Source organism: Tursiops truncatus, chromosome 14, assembly GCF_011762595.2.
Source record: "Tursiops truncatus isolate mTurTru1 chromosome 14, mTurTru1.mat.Y, whole genome shotgun sequence".
Lineage (NCBI taxonomy): Eukaryota > Metazoa > Chordata > Mammalia > Artiodactyla > Delphinidae > Tursiops > Tursiops truncatus.
The window spans coordinates 81489343-81506090 of record NC_047047.1 but is presented as its reverse complement, the minus strand read 5'-3'; the positions used below and the strand labels follow the sequence as shown (position 1 = coordinate 81506090).

The following is a 16748-nucleotide window of genomic DNA, read 5'->3' as shown; positions in this document are numbered from 1 at the left end:
AGTTAGCAGCCCCATTTCACAGACAGCATCCCGACTGGGGGTCAGGCCAGCGCTGGGCTCAGCGGTCCTGCTTCTTCCCGAGCTTCGAGCTGTGCCCCGGGGCTCCCTCCCTGCCCTCCGCACACGACTGCTGCCTCTGGATCTGAGCCCAGATGGTCTCGCCCCTCCAGCTGAAGCCCCAGCCTCGGTCTTTCACCTCCTGCTTTGTCCGCAAAACCTCCCCTGAGTCGGCCCCTCTTCAGGAGCCCACGTGGGCCCGGCCTTGGTGAGCAGTTCACCTGGCGGGGGAGAGGGCTGGGCGTCAGGCCTCGGGGCTGGGCCTCGGCTTCCTTATCTGGGACACGAGCCCACCGAACACTCCCTAAATGCTGCCGCTGGGGAACAAGCCCAGGAGTCTCCAGGCAGACTCCCCAGGTCTGGTGCAGGCTCTGAGCCCTGTGTGATGTCCTCCTCCTGCGGCTGGGGCCCTGCCCCTGGGAACTACACATGGGAGAGACCAGGAGACGAGTGGAGAGGACTCCTGTGGGCCCCGAGCACCCGCCTAGGACCCCAGACCCCGTGGGCTCAGACCCACCAGAAAGCCCGGCTCTGGGGCTCTGGGGGAGGGGCAGGGAGGTGGAGGAGAGAAGAGAAAAGCGGGGGAAGATGGAGGGGAGCTCTCTTCCCCCCTCTGGGCTGTACGATCTGGAGCTGTATTGGGGTGATTTTCACTGAAAGTAACAAAACAATGTTGAGTTTCATGATAAAGTTAGTTCACTGTACTGGTCTCTATTTGAAATATTTCCTAATACAAATTCAAATACAAAAATGAATGCTAAAGGGGAGAGCCATTTCATAGAACGAACAAGGAGACGTAATAGAAGCCTAGGTGTAGCCATTTCAGGACTGGTTGGAGGGGTTCCGGCTATTTCTCTGCAGGTCTCTGGGGCGTTGCCCTCCCTATGTGCTGGCACGAGAGGGCTGCTCTCAGCTGCTGGAGAGAACACGTCCTCACCCGCCCTCTGGGGACAGAAGGGCTTTCCCAACCCTGATTTGGGGCAGAGCCCTGGTGAGAGGTGTCCCATGGGCCTAGGACAGCCCCGCCGGGCTTGGACAGGCTGATGGAAGCTGGGCTGAGCTCCAAGGCCGGGCTTTGCCCGCTTGGCTCCGAGAAGATACGGGAAGTACTGGTCCTGCTGTTCCCGTAGTGGTGAATACACTCGAGCTTGGCCACTCCTGGGTGCCCAAAGCTGCTCTCCCACCCGGGACCTGGGGAGAGTGACCGACAGGCTGCTGAGGTGCTTGGTCCATTTGTTGATCCCACAAGCCACCTATCCGACTCCACGCTGGTGCCAAGGAGAGGCAGAAGCCAGACAGACCCTGGCCGGGGATCACAGTCTAGTGGAGAAAGAAGCTCAGCAATGAGCCAGACCCAAGGCAGTCATGGGAGGAGAGGCCCCGAGGGCGCTGGTAACCAGGAGGGAGGTCTGTCCAGGGAGGGCCCTGGAGGGCTTCTCAGAGGAAGTGGCCTTGGCCTTGGGCACCTTATCCACCTGTTACCTTTGGCTACTATTCCCCTGCTTGGAGGTTCCCTGACTCTAGTGTGCGTGACCGTCCCTGGGGCATTCTGGGCACCAGCCCCAGGGATTCAGATCCAGGAAGTCTGCGTGGGCCCAGGACTCTGCAGGCTTAACTGGCTTAAAGGTGAGTCAGGTGCAAGTGGGCTTTGAGTCAGGTCTTCTGAGTCTTTCTGCACAGTCCTGGCTGCTGCAGAGGCCTGGGGGAGGGTGTCAGAGCCCTGAGGCCCACGGGGTGGTCCCGGTCACAGAGAAACAGCCCGGGGGGGGGGGCGGGGTACTCGTGGAGGGAGAAGAGGTCTGGTGTCCATCCTTAGTGGAGAAGCACATCACCCTTGATGACGTGGAGACCTCAGCCCCTGGTGATGGCGAGGGCAGGGAGGGAGTGTAATGTGGGGACAGTCCCCTCAAAGGCCTTGCGAGGTTTCCAGGGTGGCCACCACATTCTGCTCCCCAGGGAGGAGGGCTGAGGGGTCCCTTCCAGGTCAACTTCCAGGATTTTCCTACCAGTGGCTTCATCACACTCTGATCTCGAAGGCTCTAACCGAGCATCTGGCATCCCACATTCCAAGCAGGGTGATGATGCTGGCGACAGCTGCAGGGCTGGGTGCAGGACATAAGCCCCCCGGGCGTGAGGCCCCAGAGAGCAGGCCCGACACCACGATTCCCAGCACCTCCTCTGCGGACGCTGCTCTTCAGGTGTGGTTGTCCCGGTGGGGAAATTCAGAGCCTCTCAGCGCTGGGCCACGGGCACCGCGGGTCACTGGCCACAGGGAGAGAAAGGCAAGGAGACAGAGTCAGAGCAGGGGGCTATGCGGGTTGGGTGGCCAGATAAAATAGAGGACATCCAGTTCAATCTGAATTTCAGATAAACACCAAATAATTTTTTTGTATGTGTCCCAAGTGATGCTGGATTCTGTGTTTTTACTTGCTATATCTGGCAACCGTATGTGCAGGTCCCAGCCAGAGCATCTATTGATCACCTTTGATATGCCAAGTACTCTGCTGCGTAGACAGTTTCTGCTCTTTGTTCTACTAATAGATATTGGTTGGGCACCTGTTACACGCCAGGACAGTTCTAGTGGGAGATAGGGATTCCGCAATGAGCAAAACAGACATAAACCCTGCCCCCTGAGCACTTGCATTTGAGGGAGGGGACAGAAAGTACATAAACAAATAACAATATAATGTCAGGTGATAAAAGGGCTAAGTAGAAAATAAAGCAGGCTAAGGGGGGTGGGGTGGGCTTTGTTGCTAACCTATGTGGGGTGGAAGGAGGTCCTCTGAGTAGAGACAGGCTGGAGGTGAGCACATCTGGGAAAGGCACTGCCGCAGAAGGAACAGCACGTGCAAAGGCCCTGAGGAGGCCGTGCTGGGAGAGTTCGAGGCACAGAGAGCCTGGAGCCGCACGAACAGGGGGCGGGTGTTAGGGGTGAAGTCCAAGCAGGGGCCGGGCCTGGCAGGCCGAGTTGGCCACGGCAGGGAGTTTGGTCTGAGCAAGATGAGAGCCGCCAGAGGGTTTCAAGCAAAGGAGCGACAGGACCTGCCTTGCCTGTTCAGCCTGTGCACCCTTTACAGGTGGCCAGATGAGGGTTCAGCGCTGCCAGGGAGCTGCCTGCCCTCCCTCCTCGCTGAGCTCCAGAAGCCAGTAAGTCAGGGACTTGGGGGCAGTGCCTGTTGGCAGTGGGAAGAAAGGGTTGTCAGAAAGCTGCTTGCTCTGAGTGAGAGGTGTCACTGTCCCCGTGCCAAGGAAAGGGGGCGGGGCACCTCCGTTACCGCTCCAAGGACTGGGCCCTGTCCCCACCGACAGCAGCCTCGGGCTCCAGAAGGACTAGCGCCGTTTCTCCCACACTTGTGACCAGATGCTGGTTGAGGAGCCCCAGCAGCTTCCAGATGCAGGAAGGGACTGGACAGGTGGTTTTCTTCTTCCTTTGTTTTCTCACCCACTTTTTTCCCCATTCCTCCCCCCGCTCCCACAGATGTTCACTGAGGGCCTGGCAGGGTCTAAGCGCTCTGCCCCGATGGCGCACAAGTGATGACATGCTGTGACTGTAGCTACGAGGCGATGGACAGGGTGGGGTGAGGGAGCAGTTGGGTGTGTCAGGTGGGGTCGGTCGGGGAAGCCCTCCTGAGAAGGTGGCGTCTAGAACAAGGAAAGAGAGGGCTGCGGGGAGCGCCCGGCATCTGTACCGCAAGTCCCGGGAAGAGGCGGTCCTGACACCCCCACCTGCCCTCCGGTGGCCACCCCGGCCTGAAGGGAGCCTGCTTCCTCCCTCCCTGGTGCCAGCCTGCGTTTTGAACCCCCTGGAAACCCTCTGCTTTCTGGGCCCCTTCCCGGCTCAGCCGGGCCTTAGCAGAGCCCCTGAGGCCTGATGAGCACTTGGCTGGAGCCTCGCCGGGCAGGGGGCCGCTGTCCCGGCAGGGTGGGGCGTGGGCTCGGAGTGGCCTCTGGACACCCCGCACCCCCCGTCCCGGCCATGCCGACTCTGCAGCCGGCCTCCAGGATGGCTTTCCTCTCTCTTAACGGGCAGGGCCGCTGCCAACTGCAATGGGTGAGTTACAGCCGTGCTGCGGGGAGCCGGGCATCCCCCAGCCACCTGCCAACAGCCCTAACACCAGCTGGGCTGCGGCGCCGATCAGACCCGGGAGGAGAGTGAGGAACTGTCCGGTTTTTCTTGAAAAATTCTCCAGCAGGGAGCTGTTTGCTGGGCTGTGTGTGCATGTGTGGTACGTGTGTGTGTGCGCGGTGTGTGATGTGTGTGTGTGCACGATGAGGTGTGTTGTGTGATGTGTGTGTGGCGTGTACGTGTGTGGTGTGTGTGTGCGGTGTGTGTGTGTGCACGATGTGGTGTGTTGTGTGATGTGTGTGTGGTGTGTACGTGTATGGTGTGTGTGTGTGCGGTGTGTGCGGTGTGTGTGGTGTGTACGTGTGTGGCGTGCACCTGCGGGTGGGAGTTTTGCCTGTGTGCCCATGTAGTCCTGCGGCGCCCGGGGTGGGGAATGAGGTTCTGTCCTGGTGGAACAAGCCAGGGACTCCCCCTGGGTGCTGCAGGTTCTGTGCCCTTGCTCCCGACCTCTGTCCTTGACACCCTCATGTTCATCACGGCCACCCCAGCAGGAGACAGCCAGGTCATACCTGGTATCTGCCCTGTCCCCCCGTCCCTGAGGCCGATCCTGCAGCCACTTCTACTCTCTCGGATGTCTCCCCACCCTGGGCGGCAGGAGAAATGGAGGTGGCAGCATGGAGGCCACTGCCTGGAAGGGCTCCCAGGTCAGGGGTTCGGGGGCTTTTTGGAGCAGACGCCCTGAGTTTCCTCTCCCCTGAAGCCTGAGCGGATGTGGGCTGGGAACGTTAGCTGAGTTCTGAGAGATATATGACGGGGCTGCTTGGTTGGGCAGAGAATGCCGTTCTCTGACACATGGCAGCCCCTCCCGAGTGCTGGCTGGCTCAGGGCTCTGCGAATCGTCTCTTGTGGTCCCCTGGTCACCCTGGACACAGACGCTGGCGTGTAACCTTCGTCTGCTGACAGGGAAACAGAGGCTCAGGGAAGGTAGGTGGAGGTGGGGTGGCTGACGGAACTGGCCCTTCCCTCTTGTCACGGCTTCAGAACCGAGATTCCTGCTCAGCGGACCATCACCCACTGTGCACCTGGCACCAAGGCCTCGTTACTGTTAGCCCACTTCATGGATGAGAAAACTGAGGCTGAGGAAACTAAGGAATCTCTTCCGGTGACCACGCTAGGAAGCAGGATGTAGCTTGGGGCTGTCTGACTCCCAGTCTGGCCCCCTTCAAGGTCCCCTGGACAAGGTGCTTGTGGGAGGATGGATTGTGTCGGGATGGGTGGAGGCTGATGGGGTGGGAGAGGCCCACAGCTGTGTGGGCTCTGCCAGGTAAGTGCTGGGAGGAGCGGGGGTTCCAGGGCACCCAGGCCCTGTTGGGGTGTGCAGGGGACGGGGGGATGAGTCAGAGATGTCACTAGAAAGGATAAATTCTTCTGCATACGGTGCTACCTTGTTTTGCTTCTAAGGAAAAAGAAGTAACCTTCACCCTAGCCAGGTGAGCACGTTTCTTGGGAATTAGTGACAGAGCTGGCCACAGCCCCCCAGCAGGAGGCCACACCATGGTTACACACAGGAGTTCAGAAGCACCTGTCAGCACCCCCATCACCGGACCAGAGCCCACATTCCCTCTGTAAAACTGGCCCTACCCTGGTAGAGCAGACTCCCCCATCAGCCTCTGGGTTCCAGGAGAGGCACTTGGCTCTCAAGGCAACTGGGCTGGAGCCGGGGCCTGGTGAAGACGCAGAGGTGGCCCTTCCCGCTCCTCAGACGGGTCCTTGCCCCTGTACCCCATCCTAGGGGATCTGCTGTCCTCGCCCCTGCAGGGTTTGCCCCATCACTCCATGCCGTGGCTGGGACCACAGGGCAGCTCCCAGGTGTGGGGCAAGGTTGCCATGGCGACCCGCATCATGGGCCAGCACTCTGAGCTCCGCTGACAGCTTGCCGGGCGGCGCCTCCGGAGCCCGATCACAGAGATGTGCTTTGTGGCAGCTCAACGTTCAGCCCGTTCTCCCCAAACGTGGCTCTCCAAGGGGTGAGCACACGGTGGGTTCCAAGGCGAGGAGCCCTTGGGGACCCGCCAGCCTTGGGCCATTACCAGGAAGTGAACGGCAGGAAGGTGGTCTGATCTGCGGTGTCTCCCGGCGTGGGCTCTGCACGCCCGGCGCTCACTCTCCTCCGCGCCCACACCCCTAACCGCCAAGGCAGCAAGCTCCCAGGCTCTGAAGTTAGGCTCCCCTCACGCTGTCGTTCCAAAGGCCCCAAGTGGAAACATGTTCTTCCTAGAAGATGTTTTATGATCACGTGTAGCATTTGACAAGGGATGGACTGAGCCAGGCTGTGGGCTGGGCAGTGACTGATTCTGTAGCTGGGGTACGTAAATGTGCTGGAGTCTGCAATGGACACGTCATCACAGGCCCAGATCCGCAAAGCCAAGGGCAGACCTGTTTGACTCCATCTGCTGGCTGAGCTAGAACTCCCTGAGCCCTGAGCGTTATGTCACCACCCGCATCATCTCCTCCATCCCTCCCCGCGCTCCCCACCCCATGGTCCTCGCCAACACTTCTGCCACCTTCTACTTCTTATTCCTTATTTGCTGGGTCCTGCCTTGCACCCTCCCATCAGCAAACACATCTTATCAGGTGTGGCCAAAGCAAAACAGTGAAAAGATATGGCCAGTGACACACAATACAACTTAGCCTTACCGGATGCACACCGCATGGGGACATCATGGAGTGACAACAGAGAGGGAAGGACGGTGAAACGAGCCTGGCTACCCAAGTCCTGAAGGAGGCAGTGGGGGAGGGGCACAGAAGGGAGGGCAGAATTCTGCTGCAGACCCTTTCAGTGGCCACCCTGTTCTCACCCCCTCTGGGTCTTCCCACTGCTTCCCAGAGTCCCTCACGATGTTTCTGTGCTGAGCCAGGGCCCCCAGACACCCAGCCAATAATAGCTTCTTAGAAGCTTGTGTCGGGTGCGCGCTGGTGTAATGGACTCACGGAACGTCACAGCCTGCGGGGGATATCCGGAATATTCCCCCCAGAGTACAAAGATGGATCTTACTTTCCTCTGTGTCTAGGAAGATGGCGACCCTCTTGCTACCTGGGGCTGATTCTCTGCAAACCAGGAAGGACTGATACGTGGTCAGGGAGGTTTTGTCTGCTCTTCTGGAAACGAGGGAGGCTCCGTCCAATGGGATGACTACAGTTGCTGCCCCTACGGTTTCGTCATCACAGTGAGTGAGTTCATAGTTTGCAGGGAGGGGAAGCAGTTTAGTCTCTGATGAAAGCTGAATTGGCCGGGCTGTACTTGGAGCTCTCTTGGCACCAAAACCAGAACTTACGAAAAACCAAAACAAAACAAAACAGAACTTACATTCCTGGCGCACGAGCACACGCGGCTGGGAACAAGTCATGTTCACACTTGTGAGATGCGTGTTCCCGCCACCTCCCTCGGCACTTTGAACTCCCCCCTGGCTCCCCTCCAGCGTGCAGGGCTGCCGTTTCCTCTGGCACCCACTCCCACCTCACGCTCTGTCAAAATGCTTTCAAGAAACGTGAGGACGAAATGTAACTAACATGTACCTTCGTGTGAAAAAGGACAGCAGAGGTCTGAGCAGGCCCTGGGAGAGGCAACTGCACAGGAAGAGAGGAAGGGCCTGGACTGGGAGATTCACACTTCCGTCGAGGCCTCACCCTCCTCCTGGGGTCGCCACCACCATGCTGGCCTCGGGGAACCGCTTTGACTTTTAGATTCTCTGAGCTGGGAAGTAGGCATCAGTGGCCTTGGTTTCCTTATGAGGGATACCTACCTCTCCATCCCCGAAACCGCCTTCCAGGAACAGGAGGAGATCAGGTCACGGCCGTTAACAGAAAGGAGTTTTGCAGACTGCAACTCAGGCCACATTGTTATGTATCTGTGCGTCTGTTAGATCAGATGGTATTAAATTTAACTGAATGGCATTTATGTGTTCATGCAATAAATATTTGTTGAGTGTCTACTATATCGATATATGTATGTGTCACGGGCTGACCAAAGCAACCACCATCCTGGTTTGCCCGGGACCGAGGGATTCAGCGGGACTCAAGACTTTTAATGCTCAAACTGGGACAGTCCCATGCAAACTGGGACCGTGGGTCCCTCTGGACAAGGTAGAGGTCTCCGTCCTAATGGAGGGGAAAGGTGAGCAGGAAGAAAGTAACCCTGGCTACCACCACCAGTTCTAACCTTCAGGGTGATGGTAGTAGGAGGTGGGGTCTTTGGGAGGTGCTTAGGTGATGAAGGTGGAGTCCTCGTGAATGGGGTTAGTGCCCAGAGAGATCCCTTCCTCCATGTGAGGTTACAGAGCTGTGAGAAATAAATTTCTGTTGTCTATAAGCCACTGGTCTACAGTATCTCTGTTGTAGCAGCACGAACAGACTAAGACACACGGCCAAACCCAAAGGATTCATGTGATGGGAGAAACCACGAAGTCACATGGCAAAAGCATGAATGTAGGTGGGTAGGGTTGGGGCCACTCATGCACTGACCATGTGGACACAGCCGTCCCACGGTGATGGGTCAGGTCTAGGTGACAAACCCATCCCAGGGCCAGGGAGAGGTTCAGACACTCTGACAGACACACCCCAGAACTAACTGCAATATCAGGAAAACGGGCACCTCCCCAGTTGGAAAAGGGTGCTGGGCAGACAAAACCCCACGGACATCCTCTACAGACAGGAAGGCAACTAATGGCTCCCGTGGCACAAAGGCCACCAAGGGGCGTGAACACGGGCTGTGGAGCTCAGAGGAGACAGTGCAGCCTGGAGTGGCCAGGAAAGGCCTTTCTGGAGCGAGGCACACACACTGAGCCCCGAGTGTGCGCGGAGGGGCATTTCAGGCAGAGGGAACCACTGTCCGCAAGCGTGAGGCAGACCTCTGCTCAGGGAGGTGAGTGGCTGCAGCCCAGCCTTGGCGGTGTGGTGAGGCAATGAGGCAGGAGACAGACAGGAGAGGCAGGCAGCCCGCAGATCACAGAGGGGCCTCAGGCCAGGGGGAGGGGTCTGGAGTTTGTCCCAAAGGCAATGGAAATCCCTCATGGGCTTTAAGGAGGGGCGTGACGTGGTCCCCCCAGCAGATGGGCAGGTGGCACTGATAGCAACATGGGGAAAAGTGGGAGTGGGGGCTCTCGTGTCAAAACTGGAGACCGTTGGGGATGGAGTCACTGAGGCTGGAACTAGTAAAAAGAGGACACACAGAGAGTAAATCAGGAGACATCTAGCGCTTTGAAAGGATAAGGATTGGTTTCTCTCTGATCGGAGATGAGGCAGAGGGAGTGTTCAGAAGGAAGCCAGGTGCCCAGATAAGGAAAGTCAGCTCACACATCTCAGCAGCTCAGCACAGCAGAGCTTACATCCTGCTCAAGCAGGGCTTCAATCTGGGTGTCATAGGCAGCTAGCTGCAAGCAGAGACTTAGGGATCCAGGCTTCTTCCCTCTTGTAGAGCCACCCTGTACGACACATGGCTCCCCAGGGTCACCCTGGGGGTTGCCCTGCCCTCTACCCACTAGAAGAAAAAGGAGGGAGAGGAGGGGGAGGGTTTTATGGGCCAGGACTAGAAGATCCATAGATCACTTCCACCCAAGTTCCCTGGGCTCCGTCTCCATCGCATGTCCACACCTAGCTGCAAGGGAGCCTGGGAAACACAGTCCAAACTGTGTGTCCAGGAAGAAGAGGCAACAGACTTGGTTTTTGGCCTGTCCCACACCAGGTTTGGGGCTTGGGGGAACCCAGGCAGGGAAGACTGGGGGGGCAGGAAATGTGTGAAGGGATGGTCTGGGTGGTCTTAGGGACATCTCAGCTTGTGTCTACGTGGATGCATTGGCGAGAGTTGAGGCCATTAGTGGTACAAGGAGCAGAGGTGACAAACCTGGGGAAGACCTCTCAGGAGGCTCTGAACAGAGGAGAGACTTTGTACAGTAGTCTGAGATTTCAAGTCCAGAGAATGTGACCTTTATTCTGGGGACAGTGGGGAACGATGGCAGATCTTTAAGTGGAGGGGTGACCTACGCAGAACCGTTTCTTCATAGAAGATAACGTTTGTAGGTTTCAGGGATTAAGACATGGATGCTTGTGGGGTCCTGGGCCACACAAAAGCCTGACAGGCTCAGAAGAGCCGGGGTTGCCCCTAATCCCACCACCCCCTGCACATACACACACTAGAGGTGCCGGCCTTGCCCAGGACTCGGCCCTCTGGGCTTTCAGGGCCTTCCTCACTTGGTCACCTCCTCTGGAGGAAGAATTTAGCTCAGATTTGCCGAGAATCCCTGAACATTCTAGCTGCCTCAGCTACAAGTACCCAGTGGGCTCCATTTGAAGAAAACCCAGGATAGAAAACCCCACGTGTGTCAGCGCCCTTGCCACTATTCCTGGTCCAGATGAAACAGTCGCTGGGCAACTAAGTCACCTTGCAGATCCTTTCAATACACGTCTCCTGGTGCCTTTGAAATATTCAGTTCCCAAAACCCTTATTAGGTGCCAAGCGCTGTGTTGAGCACCAAGCTGGGGCCCCGGAGACCGCACGCATGAGAAGAACTCCCCAGTGACTCTGAGAAGGCGGGGCTGCATCCAGGGCAGGGAGGGGCCCGTTCAGCGCGACCCGAGGGCACTTGCCTGGCGGAGGACACCCCTGCACGTCCCCGGAGCCATCAGCTTCCTGACTTGCCTAAACTCAGCAGGATTTCCAAACAACACCTCTGTGTGGAGCGAGGCTCCCTGCCTGCTGGCACCATCAGCTTATCTCTAGAGGCTGGAGGAGCTGCCAGAAGAGAGCTCCCCTCTGTGTTGGGTTACACCCTGGCTTTGCCCTTCAACAGCTGCCCTGCGTGAACCAATCCCTCTGCTGCCTCTGCCCTCCATCTGCTCCCGGGAATGGGTCTGTGGGAACTAAAGTTTCCCTAGCTGTCGGGGCGGAACCTGGCAGCCTCCTTTCTCCTACGTCTGAGAGGAGGCTCGGTGCCAGGACCTGAGCTCTAAGGATGGAAAAGATACTCCGCCTCCCTCCAGATGCCCCCAGCCAGGTGGGAAGGCAGACTCCTAGACACTTAGTGCAGCAGCTTGGTCCCCGGACAGAACACACACCCTGGAGGGGCGGTGGGGGCAGAGGCGTCCTGGGCAGGCGGTGAAGCCAGGCTGGGGCCGGACGGCTCCTGCTGCCGGTGTGCACACTGGCCAGATCAGGACTCTACCTCCACCTCTGCCCCAGTGCCCACCTCAGCCTGGGCTCCGTTTACGTGCCAGCTAAGTGTGCCAGCCCTTGTGCTGAGAGCAGTCTGCAGAGTCTCCTGCCAATGATTATTATAATACATGCCCCTGATTCAAAGAGGCCACCTGTTAAAAGATGTACCTGCAATTGCAAAAGAGCATGAGGGGAGGGGATAGACCAGATGCAATGACAAGATTCATTAGAATTTCACACATATTATCGTGTGTGTGTGGCTGGGGGTTGGGGGGCAGCTTAGAATCAAGGAGATGTAGTGAATGAAGATGACGCATGAGGCAAACCGTACCTCAGAGTGTGCAGTGCAGCGGTTCTCAAAGTGTGATCCAAGGGCACCCCAGGGGTTCCCCAAGACCTTTTCAAAGGATCTGCAGATCAAAACTATTTCCGTAATAATAGTAAGACATTATTTGCTTTCATTGTTCTAGTTCGCTTCTGAAGGTACAGCAGAGTTTTCCAGATGTGGGCACTATTATAATAAATGCAGAAGCAGGTATGTAAATCCTCGATCAAGCCAGACGTTAAAGATATTTGCAAACAATGTAAAAGAATGCCTGCCACTCTTCTTACTAAATTTGCTTTATTTTAGAAAATATAGGGGTTTTTTTCATGTAAAATGTTATGATGTAAAGGACTTATTATTTTTAAGTGAATTAATAAAAATATCTCTGAAATTTGGAAGTTTTAATTTCGATTACAATATATTGATAAATATAACCCCATACACAGAGTATCTCTGGCGTCCTCTACAATTTTTAAGAGTGGAAGGTGAGACAAATAGCTCACCACAAAGTTTGAGAATGCTGGTCTAGAGCCAGCCCTGCAGAGCATGGAAGCTACTGAGGTGTCAGGTGGGGATGCTGCAGACAGCTCTGAACTTGGAGCAGGAGACAGGGCTCGTGGCAGGCTCTGCAGCACCAGGCCCGCGTGGCTCTGGGCAAATCACATTGTTCCTCTGGACTCCCATCTCCCCTCCCTGCCGGGGGGAAAGGGAAATCCAGCGTGCTCCAGAGGCAGCAGGACCCAAGAGGAGGCCAAACGTGGGGAGGGGAGCGTGGCTTCGAAGCTGTAAACACTGCAAATACCGGCTTCATCACCGTTCACGTTGCTCCCTGGGCATCAGGGGCGTGTCACCAACAAGAAGCCAAAACTACAGAAGCTGTGTCACTGGCAGGCAGGGAGTGGTTTCTTATGCACACGCACACGCACACGCACACGCACACCTATTGCGGGAAGCGCCCAGGTGCCGGCCTCTTTCTGGCCCCCAGCTCCAGCATATGTCAGATGAGCCAGGTTTTCTGACTTTGAAAGGTGGAGAGGGAGTGAGGGCGGAAGGCAGGCCAGAGGCGTTCCTCTCTGCTGGTCCTCAGTCCTGTTCCCAAGCAGGTGGAGCTGGGTCAGGTCTGGCAGCGAGAAGGATCCCACCCTGTCAGCTCCTGGGGTGGTTGAGCCCAGCCCGTGCCAGCCACTCTGTACCCCCAGGGTCCTTGGGCACGCAGGGCTGGACACACGGGCACGGAGGGCCGAGGATGGAAGGTGCTGTGGCTGACCGGCTGGGTGACCTTGGGCACGTCCTTTCTTCTTCCAGGGCCTCAGTCCACCAGCTGTGAAATGAGAGGGCTGGAGTCTGCTGTGGGGTCTGAAGCCTCCCACGGGGGGACCTCACCCAGGTTTCTAAGGGCTTCTGCCTGAGGAAGGTGCCCAGGGACCAAGCCCTCAAGGCTGCCTGGCTCCACCTGGTACCGCTCCGCTTCCTCAGGCCAGCCAGGAGCCTTATCGGGCCAGCCCTGCCCAAAACACCCCAAACCAGATATTGCAAACCTGGTATCCCGCTGAGTGGGAAGCGTGTGTGTGTGTGTGTGTGTGTGTGTGTGTGTGTGTGTGTGTCCCTACACTCCCTCTGCTTCCTGGGAGCACTTCCTTCTGTTGTGAGACTTAGGTCAGAAGGATCATGTATGACCCGCCTTCTCCTTCCCAGGAATTGGAGTCAAACGCCCAACTGCAGCAAAGCTGGCCCGAGGAGACCACAGCCGGATGGGGAAGGTTCTTCCAAGGAGGACAGCGTCCCGCAGGGCCAGACCACACACGCCCCCTGGGCTGCACACACAGGCAGGGGAGGGACTCGCCTGGCCCTGCTTTTCTCTTTTTCCTTCAGACTGTCGGGCAGATTCATATTTTCCAAAAGCCTTAGTGACCTCACCATCTCTTTATCATGCCTGTGGTTGAGTTAACATTTTTTTTTCCAACTTCCTTTTACTCTTTCCAACTGAGTTAACTTTCCACGCTCAAGGCCACATTACACACTAGAGACTCCCTCCAGGCAACAGTGGCAGCACTGGTTCAGGCTGGGCTCTGAGTGGGGGACCCTCAGCCCTCTTTCCCCAGAGCTGAGCCCTGAGAAGGAGAAGGTAGGGCTGGGGGGAGGGGGCCCAGGGACCCAGTCTAAAATAAGGAGGGCTTACAACCAACAACAACAACAAAAAAAAACGGACTTCCCTGGCGGTCCAGTGGTTAAGACTCCACAGGGGCTGTGGGTTCGATCCCTGGTCGGGGAAGTTCCGTGTGCCACGGGGTGCGGCCCAAAAAAATAATATAAAAAAAATAAAATAAAATAAAGAGGGCTTCTCCTGCTCAACCCCACACTCCCCACTGAATGGCTGTGGCCCCCCTCTCCTCCTACTGTCCACGCAGAGCTCATGTCCCCAGCCCGCCCCCTCTTTGCCAGGAAAACCCCTATGCATCTGTCAGGACACAGCTGAGGCAGTGCCTGCTCTCAGAGCCCATTTGAGGCTCTCAGTTTGGAGTGGCTGCCCTTCCCTCCCTGGTAGGGTTGAATCGTGTCCCTTCCAAATTCATACTGTCAAGTCCTAACCCCCAGTAACTCAGAACGTGACTGTATTTGGAGAAAGGGCCTGAAAGAGGTAATTAGGGTGAAATGAGGTTGTGTGAATGGGCCCCAATCCAACATGATTGGTGTCCTTATAAGAAGAGAAGATGAGGTCACAGAGAACTCAGACAGAGGGACGACCCCATGAGGACACGGGGAGAAGACGGCCAACTACAAGCCAAAGGGGGACACTCGGGAGAATGCACCCCCACCGACACCTTCATCTCAGACCTCTGGCCTCCATTTCTATTGATTAGGCTCCCCCCCATTTGCCATGGCAGCCCCAGGAGACTAACATACCCCCTATGCTCTCCCGCCTCCCCGATTCCCTCCGTGTCAGCGAGCACCATGTTGAAGTGCTTTCTTTACCTTGACATCTCCTGCTGTGGATGGTGACTTCCCTGCAGAGGAATTCATCTCACCATCAGTGCCTGGATGTCTAGGTATTCAGGGAATGCTTATTGGAGGGAACTAAACTTTTCTTAAACCAAATACACACTTTCTACAGCTCCTAGGTTCATGGAAGAAATGAAGAGTGGGCCTGGGCACACAGACTCTTCAACCCTCTCGAAGGTTCCGGGGGCACCTGACAGTACATTAGGCTCCATTTAACTGATGCTCTGCAGCTCCAGGTGATGCCCACTGGCAGCATCTCCAGTGGGCAGCACCTTCCTGGTGTGCCTGCGTCATCGGGCTGCTACGGCCGTTCGTACCTGTCCCCCCGTCAGTCTGTTACATCCCCAAATCCGCTTATGTCAGTTATGCTTGTTATTAAGCATACATAAAATGATAAAATGTGGATTTAAAGAGTTGTTTCTCTGAATGCTAAATTAAATTCTTTGAGAATGATTAATTCTAGGTGAGCTGCCTTAAATAGATTGCTGTTGAATTAAGCTTGGTGCCGTAGCCAGTCTCCAGGAGGCCCCTTGGCGTTCACACCTTGTGTAAGCCTCCCCCACACTGAATCAAGACTGCTGCGTGAGGCTGAGAGACTGCGGTGACACTCAGTGCCTTCTGAGGTGAGGTCACAGAAGGGATTGCAGCTTCTGCCTGGTTCCCTTGGGTCAGTTGTTCTGGAGGAAGCCGTCACACCATAAGGACACGCAAGCCTCTTGGAGAGGCCCACACGGAGAGGAGGTGAGGCCTCCTACCGCCAGCCGGCACCAGCCCCGTGAGGGAGCAGATGCGGACGTGGACGCTGCAGCACCCCAAACCTTCTCGTGAGGGCAGCCCTGCCCGCCGTCTGGCAGCAGCCTCATGAGAAAACTTGAGCAGACCTGTGTGGATGAAAAACACGTTGCCTGCCATTTCAGTTAACAAAGAACGTTACCTTGGGACTTCCCTAGTGGCTCAGTGGTTAAGAATCCGCCTGCCAATGCAGGGGACACAGGTTCCAGCCCTGGTCTGGGAAGATCCCACATGCTGTGGAGCAACTAAGCCCGTGTGCCACAACTACTGAAGCCCACGTGCCTAAAGCCCATGCTCCGCAACAAGAGAAGCCATGAGAATGAGAAGCCCACACAGCGCAATGAAGAGTAGCCCCCGTTCGCCGCAACCAGAGAAAGCCCGCGCGCAGAAACAAAGACCCAACGCAGCCAAAAATAAATTAATTAATTAATTAAAAATAAAAAGAACATTACCTTCCATCAAGCCATCAGCCAACGGTGCACCCTGGTGGGAATTCGGGATGGAGAAAAATAGGATACTGGCCCTAGATAGTTAAGATGCATATGAAAGGAATAATTTCAATGAGCCCTGACTCTTGCACCTGCCCATACATAGAAAAGCACTACAATCATTAACTCAAGATGTTTGTTTTTTTTTGCAATTAGCAGCAATCTTTTGATTACTTTTTTCTTTTCTTTTTTTTTTTTTTAACAATAAAAATCTCTTATATGTCCTGGCTCCTTCCTTACCTCTTTGGCACCATCCTTCAGAATTCTCTGAGAGGCTGTCTCCCGGGCTATGGTCCTTAGTAAGTTCCCCAAATAAAACGTAAGTCGAAACTTTCAGGTTTTTTTTTTTTCCAGTCAACACGTGAATAATCCAGTTGCTCCTGAATTGCTGGTCGCAGACACTGAGACAGAATGAACGATTCTCATTGCTTCCGAGCACTAAGTACTGAAGGGATGTCTTACATAGCAGTAGATAACCAGCACACACAGGGAAAAGAACGACAGAAAAAAGAAGAACAATCTAAACGGAGCCTGCACTCAGGTTGTTTCACAAATGCTTTTCAGTGTTTTTCAGATTTTAAAGAAACAGGAAGTAGGAGTCATGAGTAGTGCGGTGTGGGGGCCGCCTGTGTGAGAAGAGCCACTCGTGCTCCAACCACGTGACCCAGGCTCAGAGGAGGCTTTGCCCCGTCATCACAGTTGACTGATGAATGTACTTCTATATGATTTAAGTTAAAAATGTTAAGATATGTTTGAATTTTTTTTTAGGCTGAAGAACAACTTTTATTTATTAAGACTTAATAAGACATAATA

The 16748-nt window shown here is 55.6% G+C and overlaps 2 long non-coding RNA genes across 4 annotated transcripts; one reads left to right on the top strand and one right to left on the bottom strand.

Annotated features, from left to right (window-relative positions):
* The first annotated feature begins 1571 nt into the window (after positions 1-1571).
* LOC117307812 (uncharacterized) lies at positions 1572-8115 on the top strand. 3 transcript variants are annotated; one of them, XR_012325818.1, is made up of 3 exons: positions 1572-1683; positions 2129-3204; positions 3536-8115. It is a non-coding gene; the product is annotated as an uncharacterized lncRNA (long non-coding RNA). The 3 variants fall into 3 exon arrangements; XR_012325819.1 differs by lacking the exon at positions 1572-1683 and having other exon boundaries at positions 2146-2255; positions 3135-3204; XR_012325820.1 differs by lacking the exon at positions 1572-1683 and having other exon boundaries at positions 2291-3204; positions 3536-6150; positions 7195-8115.
* A 3924-nt stretch (positions 8116-12039) lies between these two features.
* LOC109551233 (uncharacterized) lies at positions 12040-16506 on the bottom strand. Its single transcript, XR_012325817.1, has 4 exons — positions 16176-16506; positions 15900-15970; positions 15411-15536; positions 12040-12976 (listed from the first exon to the last, which is right to left on the bottom strand). It is a non-coding gene; the product is annotated as an uncharacterized lncRNA (long non-coding RNA).
* Between the last annotated feature and the right edge of the window lie 242 nt (positions 16507-16748).